General features: G+C 40.0%; 1 protein-coding gene across 4 annotated transcripts in view; it reads right to left on the bottom strand.

Moving 5' to 3' along the window:
- LOC135935952 (myosin light chain kinase, smooth muscle-like) overlaps nt 1–14,247 on the bottom strand; it is a 181,472-nt gene that overhangs the window by 67,576 nt on the left and 99,649 nt on the right. Inside the window, exon 1 of one of the 4 annotated variants that reach the window (XM_065478592.1) lies at nt 10,090–10,124. The exons of the other annotated variants lie outside the window; for them this stretch is intronic. The gene's annotated coding sequence lies outside the window, so the exon portion shown is untranslated. Of the gene's footprint in view, nt 1–10,089; nt 10,125–14,247 lie in introns of those variants that run through there. 4 annotated transcript variants of the gene reach the window in all.

The raw sequence follows: 14,247 nt of genomic DNA, 5'->3' as shown, positions 1-14,247 counted from the left end.
GGTGGTTGCGTCTGCCGCTCTGGTGTTTTCCTCTATGGTGCTCATTGCTGGCGTTCTTGGCAGACCCTTGAGAAAGGCAGCGACGAGTGCCACCGCGTGCCAACAAAATCACCAATTAGTCAGCATGAAGGGAAAAAATCTCTGATGTAGCACACGCGACAGACATACTATACTTGAGGTGGCAACGGTCTACTATTTTTTTGCATTCGTTCCTCCGTACAATCGAAAGTAATATCAATAATTGATAATATTAGTTCATTCCTAAAACTTTCGTATCCGTTTTTCTCTCACTTGTTGAAAACCAATTTGATTTTTCTATATTTTAATATAGACTAAATTGCTATTTTGTTTGAATTGTCACAGAATCAATTATATTTTTTGTATTTGCACACAATTTGGGAAATTTGAAACAAAAGGGTTTTGCTTTGAGTGCTTATTTACTATTAAAGTTTATATATTTGTTTTCATCAATTTATAGCGCAGGAAATGCCCATTGATGAATGAACGAATAATAATCTAAAGCTTATTCACTAATTTTATGGTTTCAGTCAAATGCAATTATATGCGTTTTATTTAATGAGATTTCATAAAAATTGTGTTTTGGGAATTATTTTTGTTAAGTGATAGCCAAAGTTTAGCCTATGGATTTGCATGATTTCCTCTGCTAGGAATAGCAGCACCCGTGCGAGTATGCAGATGCGAGGCAATTAGCCGAGTTCGGTGTACCAAAGCGTGGTGTGCTGTCTCACCTCTGCCGCCGCTCCTGGGCGCCACGCCAGCAGATCATTTGCCGTTTTACATACACGCACTCGGGTTAAATGGCCACAATTACATTTCACGCTGCGCCGCTTTAATTAGGTGTCATTTTCAGGCACCATATAAATTCAGCTCGAGACGCTCAAGCTGTTTAATTATTTTTTTTCATTCCAGAGTTTTGCGTTCATTTCTCGCAAAACTCGAGCTTCAACGGTAAATCCAGCGAACTGTTCACTCAACTTTTTTCATTCTGTCGACGGGTGGAAAGCGCGCGGCAATTCATCAAATAAACATTCGGGACGGGAGTGTAGGCCGGCGTTCCGTCGACTTTGCTGACGAGTCATCATAATTTTGTGACATGCAAACTCAGCGCGTTTTGCGCGTAGAGACTGCTGGCAAACTCGTCCTTTCTTTCTCCTCCCTTCTGCTAATGACATTTTTCTATTCAAACGCGTTTCGAGTTGGCACCCATGCGCTTTAATTTCGCTGAAATTCCAGACTGTGTTTCGTTTTTGGCGTGGAATCACGCAAAATTTTTGCTTCTTACGCTAACGAGTGAGCAACCCATCCTTCTTGGGTGTAATTAAAAGCATTTGTTTTTGCTCTTTCCAGAGAGTTGAGAGAGTTGTAATTCATCAGCAAAGGCGCACGATATGTCTCTTGTTGGAAAAAGTGCACTTTTCAGTGCAGCGCACAAAAAGTAGGCAGCCGGCTTGGCGCATTGCACGTGCCGGTTGCCTAGCTAATCCAGCCCGCCTGCAGCTTTTGCTTTTTGTTTTGCACAGAACGCGAGTGGCTCGTGTGCATTGACTGAATAAAACATGCTGTTTTAATTACGACACTGATTGTTCCCGGCCAACTAGGGTCAGATGCGCTGCTGCAGTCCTTTCAGCACAAAACCCGATTTTTTAAAGCTTTCACCATCACAATAATTAAACGAGGTCAAGTCGTATCTTTTAATTTTGCTCGCCGAGAACACTTTTCAAATTGAGTATAAAAGTGCTGATCACAAACAGGAATTTAAAAAAAATAGGTAGTTGCTTGATGTTACAAAATCGTGTATATTTTTACTATGTAAAACTGCTTGCAGCGATTCAAGAGATATTCTACTGTGGTGAGTCCGTTGATGTCATTTCATTAAATACATTTCTTATAAAAATACGTGTTAATTTGCCAATAAATCGGTTCAGACATTCTTTTGATTCTTTAATTAAAATGCGTTTTGACAGTTAGGTTAATTTCTTTCGTGAAACTTTATTCGTCAGCCCAATGAATATTACACGGTATTAAATTGATTATTTAGATTTTTCAAATTTGTGTGTACGTCCTTCGGATTTCTACTCCTGCTTTGCGTATGAAGTTATCTTTCGTCACAAACTGTGCATGCGGGAAAGAACTGCTTCAAAAAAAGACTGCATATGATTAAAGTCATCGCAATAAGCAAAAGGCAATTTTAAATGTTTATTTAAACGCCTTTAAGGTTTGATTACAAAATTTAGCAAGGATTATAGGTTAAAAGATGAAACCAATATATAGAAAAAATTCAAATCATATATGCGGAAAGTACATTGAATCGTTTTATTGCGCTTCCAGTAGTAGCTATTCGTGCTCCGCAAAATTAATGAATTCACGGCACAACGAGGAATATTTTTTGCTTCTGATTTGATTGCTTGGTGAAGTCTTGCGGAATGAAATGAAAGTGAATTTGAAAGTGAGCGATTTTACGACTCAGGCACTTACAACTTGTGACTAAAATTACATACAAAAATGAATTCAATTGACTGTGTGCTTTATGAAGCTTCTGGAGTCGCTGCTTTTGTGGTGCGCTGCGGGGCACCTCCCCCAAATGAGCAATCGCAAGAAGTTGTTTAGCACGCCATTAAAATGCCTTGCAAAGAGCGAGTTATCAAGGGCGTAAGATGTCTAATTAGTAAATAAAACATTCTGTTAAGCTAATTAGGCGATCGTGTTTTCTTTTCGCGTCTGAAAATTCATCCGCTCGCGACCGCAGACGAGCCAGAGACGTGGTGTGTAATTTTATAACAAAGAAATCGTTGGGCAGCGGCCAGCTCGTGGCATTATGCCGACATTCTCAATTTCGAATATCATGCACGCAAGCTGCCTGCTGTGCCGTCCATCCGCGTATTGCACATTTACTCCCAACTCTCGGCGAATGAAGGAGTGAGCTACTTGTTGTTTTTGCCTCTCTGCCTCTGCGCCGCGTGAAATTCCTCCTGCTGATCTCTAGAGGCGGAATAAAGAGTGTTGAGTTTTCGCTCTAAAAATAGCTTGTTTTTAGAATCAAAGCGTTCAAGAAAACAAAACGTTAGGTCAGCTACAAGGAATGATAATGTTAAATAACATGCTTGACGTGAAGCGGGGACAAAGATTGTGAAAGTTTAAAAGATTGTCAAGAACTTATAAATCTGCTTTAATCAATTGCGCTCAAACTTGTGATGCAAAATGTCCCTAATTATTACAATTTTAAATTCATATTAAGTTTACGTCGCATGGTTTTGTAGGTTGTTTTTTTATTATTGTCATCTAAACAATCAGTTTCATGTTTTGATGCGAGGTTTCCCTCAATCTCCCTCCAACGTCAGCATGACAATTTAACTCCCTTTTTTAGGTTTTTTATGGCTGCTGGCAATTTCTGCTCTAATTGTCACGTAATATTATTCCTTGCAAAGAACGGAGGGAGTGTTAGTGGTAATGATATTTCCTCGGTCACAGCAACGACTCATCCGCGGAGTCCTCGGGCAATGAGAAGCACTTTCACCCTAGTTGTAACTTTTAGTACAGCCCACGAGATCATCAAAAGAAACGCCCCGACAGAATGTAACGGAGGAATTAAGATAATGCGCACGAATTTTTCGGCGGTGGAGGAGAAAATTTGAGTGAGGCGAATGAGAGGAAGGAATGCAAATTTCAGCCAGCCAGCTTTTCTCAAAGGGCCCGACCAGAACAAAGGGAGCCTGCGAAATGACTGACTGTAAAAACAAAATGCCTTAGCGTAGCTAGAACACTGACTGACAACGAGAGCAATGCCAAAATCCGCTGACGGCTGTTGTCGGCGAGGAAGGAGCGCAGGAAAATAGCGTCGTCTTGAAGTCCGACCATGGGTTGTTTGCACACTACATATTTTTGCGTGGAGGTATCCAGCAAAAAAAAATTAGCAAAAATGCGTATATTTTTTCTTTGTTTCCTTTTTTGCAAATAAATTATTACTATGCGGTTCCATTTTGATTGATAGCTTCATATAGAGTTTAATTTTTTATATGTGATAATATGACTGTTTAAATTTAATTTTACTTATATAATGAAGTCAGAATTTTGTTTATCCTTGTTTCTACCCAAATTGTTTCCATTGTAAAACACAATAACTGCTTTTAATTTGATGCAATTCAAACCCAAATGGAGAAAAAGTTACGTTCTGGAAAAATAATGGCAATCATCACTCCCACATGGTGCTGCCCTCATTTGCTGTGCAAGTCAAGCCCGCTTTAACCTGGGCGAGACGGGTTGAGCCATATCAATTATGCCCTCTCATTTAGGCGGACTAGATAACGGGATAGCGTTCGCATGACTTGGAATTAGCAAATGTAATACTAATCGAATCACTTCAAAGGGGATGCGTAGCACACCATGAATAGGTAATGGAGCCATAATGTTTGTCTCAACGCACTTAATTTATTCGCCCTTGGCACTGTAGCAGCTCCATCAGAATCGCCATGTGCTTTACCCGGCCGAGTGATCAATTTGCAAAATTATATATTGTTACCATCTTTGTTAATTAATTCCACCCGTCGCAGAATAAATTAATTACACGATTCAGAGCTTTTAGGTGGTTTGCTAATTTCGTCTTATGGAAGGAACTTTTTGAATATTAAAAAATTAATTATGGCTTTCAACCATAGGCTACATTTTTTCACCTTACAGAAAAACAAAAGTTTTATTAAACTTTCCTTGCATTAATATTCGTTCCTGCTAGCTTTAAATTCCCTCATGTTAAAGAATCCAATTTTATTAAAAACAAATTTAAATTAATTAACCAAAATTGATTTAACAAATGAAGCCACTTCTTTTCATCAAATTAAATAAGAGGTTATTACAACTTTCTGCACTCTAAGCTGCCTTTATTGCAAACTTGTTGATCTGGAGGAAGAATCATTAAATTTTCTGCGCTACGTGGATCGATGATTTTGATCTAACAAACTCGTCGCGTCTCCGACATTATGAGCAGGCAGTTAACGTGCTAATTGTGCATCTTGGCGACGGTTCCAGCTATGGCACGTGACGATTTCTCGCTTTGCTTTCCACCCTCGCTCTGAAGGCGTTTTTGCTCTTAATTCCAACGCCCGCGAGGCTGCGTGAGTTGTGATTTAGGCCAGGCAGCCGATAAAAACGGTTGTTACTCGACGATGTATTTTCTAATACCGCCGGCGGATTACGCGTCGTAAAAAGAAATCACTTACATGCACTTTGTTCTCGGGCGCATCATTTAGCTGCACGTATCTACCGGGATTCGTCTTTAACAGTATTTTTATCTCGTGCGATTTGTAATGACGTACTTCTTGTTCCACATGCAGCTCCTTTCTGAACGAGCGAACACATCTGCAGTCTCCTTTGCGAGCTTGACAACAAAGAGCCTGCTGCAGGATTCACGGAGTCCTTCGACATCTGCTATTGATTCTTTTATTTTAAGTTACAGATTTCAATTCGAGGATTTGCTCGCACTGAAGAAAATGTTCGTGATATATGTGCAAACGGAGCAAAAAATTCAACAGCAGAGTGTGTCACAGAGTCTTCTCAGTGATTTATCTATTCATGTTTTATAGAAAATGCTCTCATGAGTGTACTTGCAATAACTTGCAATAAATAATTTCTAAAACATGAAAACTATATTGAACTTTTCCCAGAAGAAAAGATCTTACAAAGAGGATTGTTTACATTCAAATAACTGTATCTCATGTATTGCAGCATCCTCATCCTCTTTAAACTGAACGTCGTCCGACGCATAAACAACAATTATCGCGGCTCTAACGCACTCAAACGCTAGTAAAATGGCAAAAATTTCTAGGATTTTTTCTATTTAGGATTTTTTATCACTAGCACTGCAGATTACAAAAAGGTACAAAAGCGATCACTACACAAAAATTGAGTTTATAATTTTAATTAATATGCTGATATGAATAAATTAATACTGATAAATACTTGCAATATCTTCCTAACATTTTTTAAGGGATTATGTGGTAAATGGTGGAAAAATTATCGTTTCCCAACCAAGAAAAACTCTTTTTGGCTACATAATTATCCTGTGTTAAAGAATTTCTCGTAATTTTTTTATTATCTTATAGCTCTGATCAAACCAGAGGTAACTTTATGTGAAATGTGTATCGAATCTTCTGACTCAAGAGAGCAAATTTCATTTCTCAAGGGTAGCCCATTCGAGTCCCAAGACAAACGGAGCTGACAGAGGACGCAACAAGCACCTCTGGGGCAGCTCGCGATCTTTATCATGCACTCCCTACTTGTGCCGACTCCCCGCCATTGGTCATCGGTCCACTTAATAAGATTACCAGGAAACTTGCTTTGTATAGCTTAAACAGTTCCGCGTCAACCACAATCTCGTCAGACTGAAAATGCTTTCAGCTCCGAGAGAAGTGTGCTACTTTCGCAATCAAAATATGCACTGAGTGCGAATCGATTGACTGAGCGAGCTAATGCGAAGGCCTGAAAACCGAGGGCGCAGCTGACAGATTTCACACGTGGTTTGCGATTAATCACCCCTTAAATTCCAACCACGCGCGACCCACGTAAAAACAAAAGAGGAGATAGTCGCGCGCGGATAAACACGGATCGGTTGGGGGCTGCGTGGCGTCGGTGGAAATTCCGGTCCAGCCGCAAACGGGCGTTCCAGAGATCGCAACACAGCCGGCGGCGGCCACTTGGAGATCACCGCTCGAGATTTGGCGACGGCAATAAACTTTTAAGGGGCAATAAAGCGGAATTAAAATATTTACGGTCGCTGTCGCGCTAGCTCGCTCGCCTGCGGAAGATTAGAAAAGTTACGAGCCCGGAAATGCAATATTATTCTAGCCGGGGTGCGCGCTTTCATCAGCCGGCACATCAATCATGCGTGGGTTAGTTTGAAAAGTCGAATCCGACCGACGCACAGATTCTTATTTCAGCCCGCTAAGTTTAGATTTGCCGAGCGCGCTCTCTCTTTCGGTGACGACTGTCTGCGTTTTGTGCGGGAGAAGAAGAGTAAAGGCGACGTCATCCGGCCGATGGTCCGCTTCTTCATCGCCGTGCCACTTTCATCTCTGATGCTAATGGCCGTTAAATCCGACTCATCATAACCAATTAACTCTCACACCCTGGCGCGTGCGATTCATTCGACTTGAGCTGGCACTAGATGCTCTGGGAATTGGCTTTCAGGAAAATTGGTCTACTTAAATGAATTAGATATCTAATAAAATTACAACGATATTTAATCCAGAGAGTTTGTAATATACCTATGCTATATTAGCAAGTATAAAATAAATTTCGCTATAAATAGTGCAATAAAATAGGTAAATTAATCGAAGGAAAACCAATAATAAATGAACTCATGTGCAATGATAAGTCTCCTTGGGTGACCAGGGATATATAAAACACCAGCTTTGACAGCTAAAAGAAATTGATTTATCTTGAGTATAAAAAGGACCATGAGAAGTGTATGATGTCTGTATGATGTCCAGATGTGTTTTTCTAAGGAAACTATTGTTGTGTACGAACAGGATAAGCAAATTCGACATGCACATGTGTGTGCTTATGGAATAATAACAAAATGTAGATTTATGACAAGGGCGAGAGTGCTCGACCTTTTGACAAGACATTGTTTCTGTAAACAGTGCTATTCATTATTATATGAACCAATGAGATTTCACGACCCAACAATTGGTCATTTTCCACCAACCAAGTTGAAGGAGGTTTGTTGCGAAGGAGCAAGAAGAAAGCTGCGTCCGAGCGGACGAGGCGAGATCTTGGAGATCAGTCTTTCGAGACACCCGAGACTAAGAAGACATCATCTGTCTTCTCACTCTGTCCAAGTGCAGTGAAAGTGCTAACTGTGGCCAAAGACTCAGCAATCAAGCCCTATCAGCACCTGCGGTGAGAGTGAGTTCTGCGATACAGGTTTTATGTGGGTTTCCCTGTGTCCGAGCCAAGCCAAATGGGCAGAACTACTTTTCCTGTCCCACACAGGAAAGGTACATTCAAGTGAAGCAGACAATCATTGTTTTCAACAATAAGCAACCACAAGAAAACTGCACTGAGAACAAGAGGTCACCAGCAGCACAGGTGATCAGCAAAGCAATACCATTCAGGTCCATAAATGACCAGGTCAACAAGCCGTGAGTACAAAAGCAAGTGAAGTAACGAACTGAAAGACACACAAGTGAAAAGACTTGACAAGAATCAAGATTTGAGTGAATATTTGAATTGATATCATTTGTAAAATCATATGCACAAGTATTGAGGTTTTCTTAATTAATTAATACACGTTAACTGAAACTTACACGTCAGTTTTTTATTATGCATGCAAGATCCTGCTAAATCTGCTTTAATTAATTCTTCAATTATTAATCGGTATTTGTCTCGATTAGTCAAGAACACCAGAGGGTACCTTTTAATTTTTACAGGTATTTAATTAATCACCATAAGATTTACCTTGCTAAAAGAGACATTACAAGTTTAGGATTTTGAAAATGAAAACTCTGTCTCGTTTACCTTAATTTGTCGTGGTAGCAGATGGCTTTGTTTCAAAGTTTAACATTTCTCTTTCTGCTAAATGAATGTGAAATGTTCTATACAAACAATTATTCATTGCTAAAGAGGACACATTTGAACATTACTTCCGGAGAGATAAATCAGCCCAAAAATGATTTATGAAGCACGCAAACAATTCGTTTACGCGCCCAACACAAAGGCAAGAAGAGTGACTGTCGTTTTTGCGATTTTAAAGTGCGCCAGTTCTTGTTGCTTCACGAACGCAATTCCAGAGGCTGAGAATCAGCGCGAAACTTTCGGTCCCAAAAACACGTAATCAAATAAGAGGGCAAGATGCTGCCGGCGCGAGAGATTCTCATTCATGACCCAACCTTCTTTTTGCAACAAACTCCATTTTGACTGGAGGCCGAAAATTCCTCGGGCTTAACAATGCGAACGCGCGGGCCAAAGTTTCGCGAATGAATTCGCAGTGTGCGAGACCACGAGAGCAAAAAATCATCGTCCCGCGGGGAATTTACCGCATCTACTGCTCTCTCACTCTGTTCTCTTTCTCCGCCACTACTACCACCACCACCACCAGTAGATTTCATTCTTTCGAGACAAAAATGCGCACTCTCTTAACTTTTCGCCACCTTTGTTTGCCGTCCGCAATTCGTTCGCTTTCTTGCCGAATTTGCACACGTGGTCCCGGCAGATTTGCGCAAAACTAGCGCGTAAAAAGCGCACTAGACAATGATTTCGACGATAAACTTTTTCTCTCGGACCGGAAACTTTTTCGATTAATACTGATTGGAATTGATATAATTTCGGGCGCTCCGAATTATTCACCTGCGTGCTTGAATAATGCCAGTGCCAATTAACGAGCATGGGCGCCGCCGGGTTTTTGCATCAAACAGAGAATGGAACAGTTTTTTTCCATGAATTGGAATGCGCTGATCAAAGGAGAAATTGCGTGACACACTGAATCAAAATTCCCCTTCAGCGAGTTCACAGTGATTTAATTAACTTGAGCACAGAGTTATGAAAATATTCAAACATGAACAAAGGCTGCCATTCGCTTCTGCGTATTGAACGTGAATTGCTGCTCTTTTTGAAAGACTGGCCCAGTTAATTGTTCAATTTTATATTTTCACCTCAAATAAGTTCCTTTGTGAGTTTTATGGATTTATTTTGATGTCTACTCCAGGGGCGATACGAGTGGAAGCTCATCAAACAAAATTATTGGTAATGCATTGTCTTGCATACAAAACTTCATTTATTACATTATTTTATATTAATGTAAGTAGCGGAATCGTTTTATGATCTCACGAAAGAACTGAAATTGAAAATATTAGCAGGGATAGATTAAAACACGTCGAAACTTTTATTTTACGATCTTTGTTTTGAGAGAAATGGATGCTTTTTAACCCAAACGTCTTAATGTAAACCTTTTTTCATAAAAAATTTCAAAGACTCTGATTTGCTATTGATTTGTAACATGGAACCTCCGATTATCAATTTAGGGGCGTCCCAAGTGGAGGAGCTTGCCAAATGGAATCTCTCGTGGGCAAACATACTCACCGACCAATCAAGCAGCGATCAGTTTACCCTGGCGACTGCTGGCAAACAAACGTACCTGCAACAAACACAAAAAGACTCGTTTTATATACGTTCAGTAGGAATAGGCAGCGTTGTTGGAGCCAAGAAAGGGGCAGAAGAAGAAATGTGTCTCGTTCGCTGCGGCAAATTTAATTCCAGTTACTATCATGGCGAATAAAATATTTAGAGGTGCGGTTGGCTGGTGCTGCGCTACTGCTGCCGCCGGTTTCATTAGTCTGCGCGAGAGTGGCGGCAGCCAGCACTCAGCCTGAATTAAACTTTGACTATACATGCTCCTCTTCCGCACCACACCACACACACACACACACTCGATACTTTTGTCCTCAGCCCGCTTGTGCGTGTGTCAAGGAACCGAGTGTTTTCGGCAGAATAAATTCTAATTTAAACCAGTTTGCTTGCTCCCTCTCAAGGAGAAGTAAGGCGTCCTAATTTCATTTTTGCCAGTTGATGTAGAGGCAAACATTTGAGTTCTCACAAGGAAGAGAAGGCGGATACGTGAGGTTCTTAACGAGTGTATGTTACTTTGACGGCACTTTCGTAGTTTACTAAAGTGCCAAAAACTTTCAATTCTTTGAATCACATGAAAAAAACTCAAAAACTTCAATTAACATCTGACGCATTGTTTATATTCACTGATATATCAGACTGAACAAAATTTTACCAATCGAACATGAACTCATCGCTCCTCTTTCTGCAAAGATGGTTAAGCATTCAATTTTCTCTGCAAACATCAATGCAGAACAAATTTAATTTGAAGCTGTAAAAAAATATCTTACTCCTTCTCTCATTTCCTCTGACATCTTCAAACTACAAATCACACGGTTCTCCTTTTCAGTATGTATGAGACAGGCCGCCGCAAATTGATTGGAAGCAGTAGGATTGACCCTGTTTCTCTCACTCGGTTCGATGGTAGCACCTAATGAAACACGGCAGAGGCGCTCCTCTCTATTGGCAGACAGACGGGCGGTTAGTTATTATTAGATATCTCAGTCAGTCAGAACAGGCACATTGTGAATTCGCAATGAACTTGTCGGCAATAGAGAGCAGAGGAAATTCTCAAGTCAGCACCGACTTTCATCATATTTTGTCGACGACTAGAATTGCAATTATTGTTGTTCAGAGCTGTCTGAAGAAATGCAGTTTTCCTTGCTCTTTAAAATATATATATATATATATATATATATATATATATATATATGCGATTTGTAACACTATCTGGGTTGTATGTAGTTAACTTTTATTGCTTATGCAGGCAGCGCTCAATCCAGTCAATTTGCTGCTCATTTTATTGCAGTAAACACGGAGCAACTTGAGCTGCTAGTGCTGGCAGATAATAATGTAAGGCTGTAATAGCATTCAAGCATTTCTGATCTAATGCACTCCCCTGAAGACGTCCTTTATAACATTGATTGAACTGTTGAAGTTACATTATATCTTATCTAAAATGGGACATTATTCGAGAGAAAAGATCAAACATCAGAGAAATGGCTTCGTATGCAACACGTTAGACTGCTCGCTCTAATCGACCCTCTTTTGATTTCCTTACAGTGCACTCTCTATTCTAATGAAGTTGGAGCCCTGAGTGAACTTCATAAGAGTGAACGTCGTGACAGCTTCATCAAAACGACCTTTAATTATCATTCGTGCGTGCTTCTTTTACTGATCGTGAGCACATAATTATGCTTCCTATAGTGCGTGATTGCCTCCATTTCGAACTAGCTATTTAAGAAATTGTTGAAAAGCGGCGCCAAAACTTTATTTGAAGAATTAGAAGTGCCTCCTAATAGAAAAAATTATAAACATTTTTAATTAAATTTGGTGACAGCTGAGCATTTTACAATTAGGGGGACCCAGTCTCAAATATTTTATTTTAAAATTAACAATATATAATAACAACATATTATTACACATAATTAGCATGAACGGAGAATATTAATTAATATTAATTTAATGCATCCGTGGTATGGAAACACAGACGTCGACCACAACATGAATAAAATATTACAACATGAATATAATTGTTAAGAAGATTAATATCTTAAGGAAAATACTATATTATTAACTTATTTTGAACCATAAATATTAATTATTCCAATAGGAAGCAATTATTTGTGCTTTTCCAAATACATCAGTGGATTGACCGTTGGCGAAGAGTCAACAAGCCGTGCCGATATGCACCAATCGGAATTCCAAAAGCTTCACATATTTGTGCTCATTCAAAAATTAAATCGCGCTAGCGATTCCATTGAACCATCTATTTGTTTTCTCTGAAACGAGCGACCGCATTTGCAAACAGTCATTCAGCGCGCGGTCCCATTTTTAATCGCACAAACGAAGCCGGCGTGTGATGTGCGTGCGCGAGAGTGCGTTCGTGTTTTTCACCAGCCGTACCTCGGAAATGAGAAGAGAGGAGGTAGAGAAATCCCGGCTGATGGTGAGATGAAAGCAAAGTCGTATGCTCCGTAATTTGCTACGCACAAAGGTAGGCACACGGGGAAGAAAGATTTTTGTTTAGAAGACGGCTACAGCTTAAGAGATTCGCCACGAGTAAACAATGGCACTGGTAGTTTACTTCTCATGGTGGCAATTTGATACACTGCAAATATGGAAAGCTGATCTTGCTTTCTCGCACTCGGCGCGTGTAAATTGGATTAGAAGTTGGCGCTGGCATGCGTGTGTGTGCTGCTGACTTGGTGCGATAAAACGAGCCTGGCTGCGCGTTCGCATGTAGGGAAAGGACCAAGGTGCCGGCTGTCGCCCTACACCGGATTATAATAAATTTGAAAAGTTTTTTATTGAGTGGAAAGAAGTGATAATGTGATACTTTTGTTTGAATGCGTCCTGAATGCGTAAATCTACAGTGAGCCCTCCGGATTGGTGCTTGACACACTCGCAAACTTGGTTTTATTGGAGAGAGGAACCGAGTTTCTGCCATTCTGGAATTTGTGGTGACATAATAAGATTATAATGATCTACATTGAGATGGGAAAGGGGGGCTAATTGGTTTTAACATAAATACTCATTTAGCTTATTTTGACAAATATTTTTTACTTTTCAGGTATAATAAACATGTTACATATATTACTATTCTACCTTTTGAACGATTGAACTTTTGAACACAAGCTTAACAATCAACAATAAACTTTAAAGACTTTTAAGTTCCAATTCCAATTTAAACATGATAATATAGTAATCAATTCACGATTGTTTAGAAGAAATACCGATATATTGTTTTTAAAGTGAATATTGCAGAAGCCTTTTACAAATTTAATTCTGAAATTGGTAATCCGATAAGAAAAAATAAATGGGGCTGAAAAGTTCGCCGCCACCCTCGCTCATCGTCATTGGTAAAAATTTGTGCTCCGTCGCCTGGCAAAAGCTCGATATTAACAAATACTACGAGCTGGTTGGCAACGAAGCCGATATTTTCCTTTAGTATTCATCGCCAATCGTCGGAAAATACAATTTGCATCGGCTCTTTCCCCGGCTTTGTTGTGATGTAAAAGCAATATAACCAATATGAATTTTCGCTTTGCTAACACTCTTGCCATTTTTCTCCCCCTTTCACACGCTGTATAATTCGTACAGCGTTGATTTCGCCGCTGTTAGAACTACACGCATGTACCATGCGCGAATTCCAGCCTGGGAAGCGGCTGAAAGCCAGAATTTCATTTCAGCTGGCTAGCTGGCAAACAGACCGCCCTTTCAAAAGCAGTCCTCGTGATACGAACGCAAAAGAGTTGTCTTTTTCGTGTGCGACGGACGTAAAAAGAACGCAAAATAAATAAAAAATGCTACCTGCCTTTGATGTTTTTGCTACTGGAGCTAAATAAATTCAGGCAGGTTTACATTACGTTTTGTAGTGCGTACTTTAGGTAGGAAAAAACTGATTAACGGGCTACTGCTTTTCTTCGCCTGCAAAATTGTCTCCACCTGCAGCACCTGTGCGGCTGTAATCAGATTACGTCTCTGAAAAACAAATTACCGGGCCGACTGTTTGTAAAAACCTTGAACCGGTAAGTGAAAATGCTTTCCTCCGCACACACGACAAAAATGCTTATGCAGGTACCGAGTTGATTAATTATTTTAATTGTTTTTCGCGTTTTTCGTGCAGCAACA

The sequence above is a fragment of the Cloeon dipterum genome, chromosome 2 (assembly GCF_949628265.1).
Source record: "Cloeon dipterum chromosome 2, ieCloDipt1.1, whole genome shotgun sequence".
NCBI lineage: Eukaryota > Metazoa > Arthropoda > Insecta > Ephemeroptera > Baetidae > Cloeon > Cloeon dipterum.
This window is presented reverse-complemented; position numbering and strand designations above follow the sequence as displayed.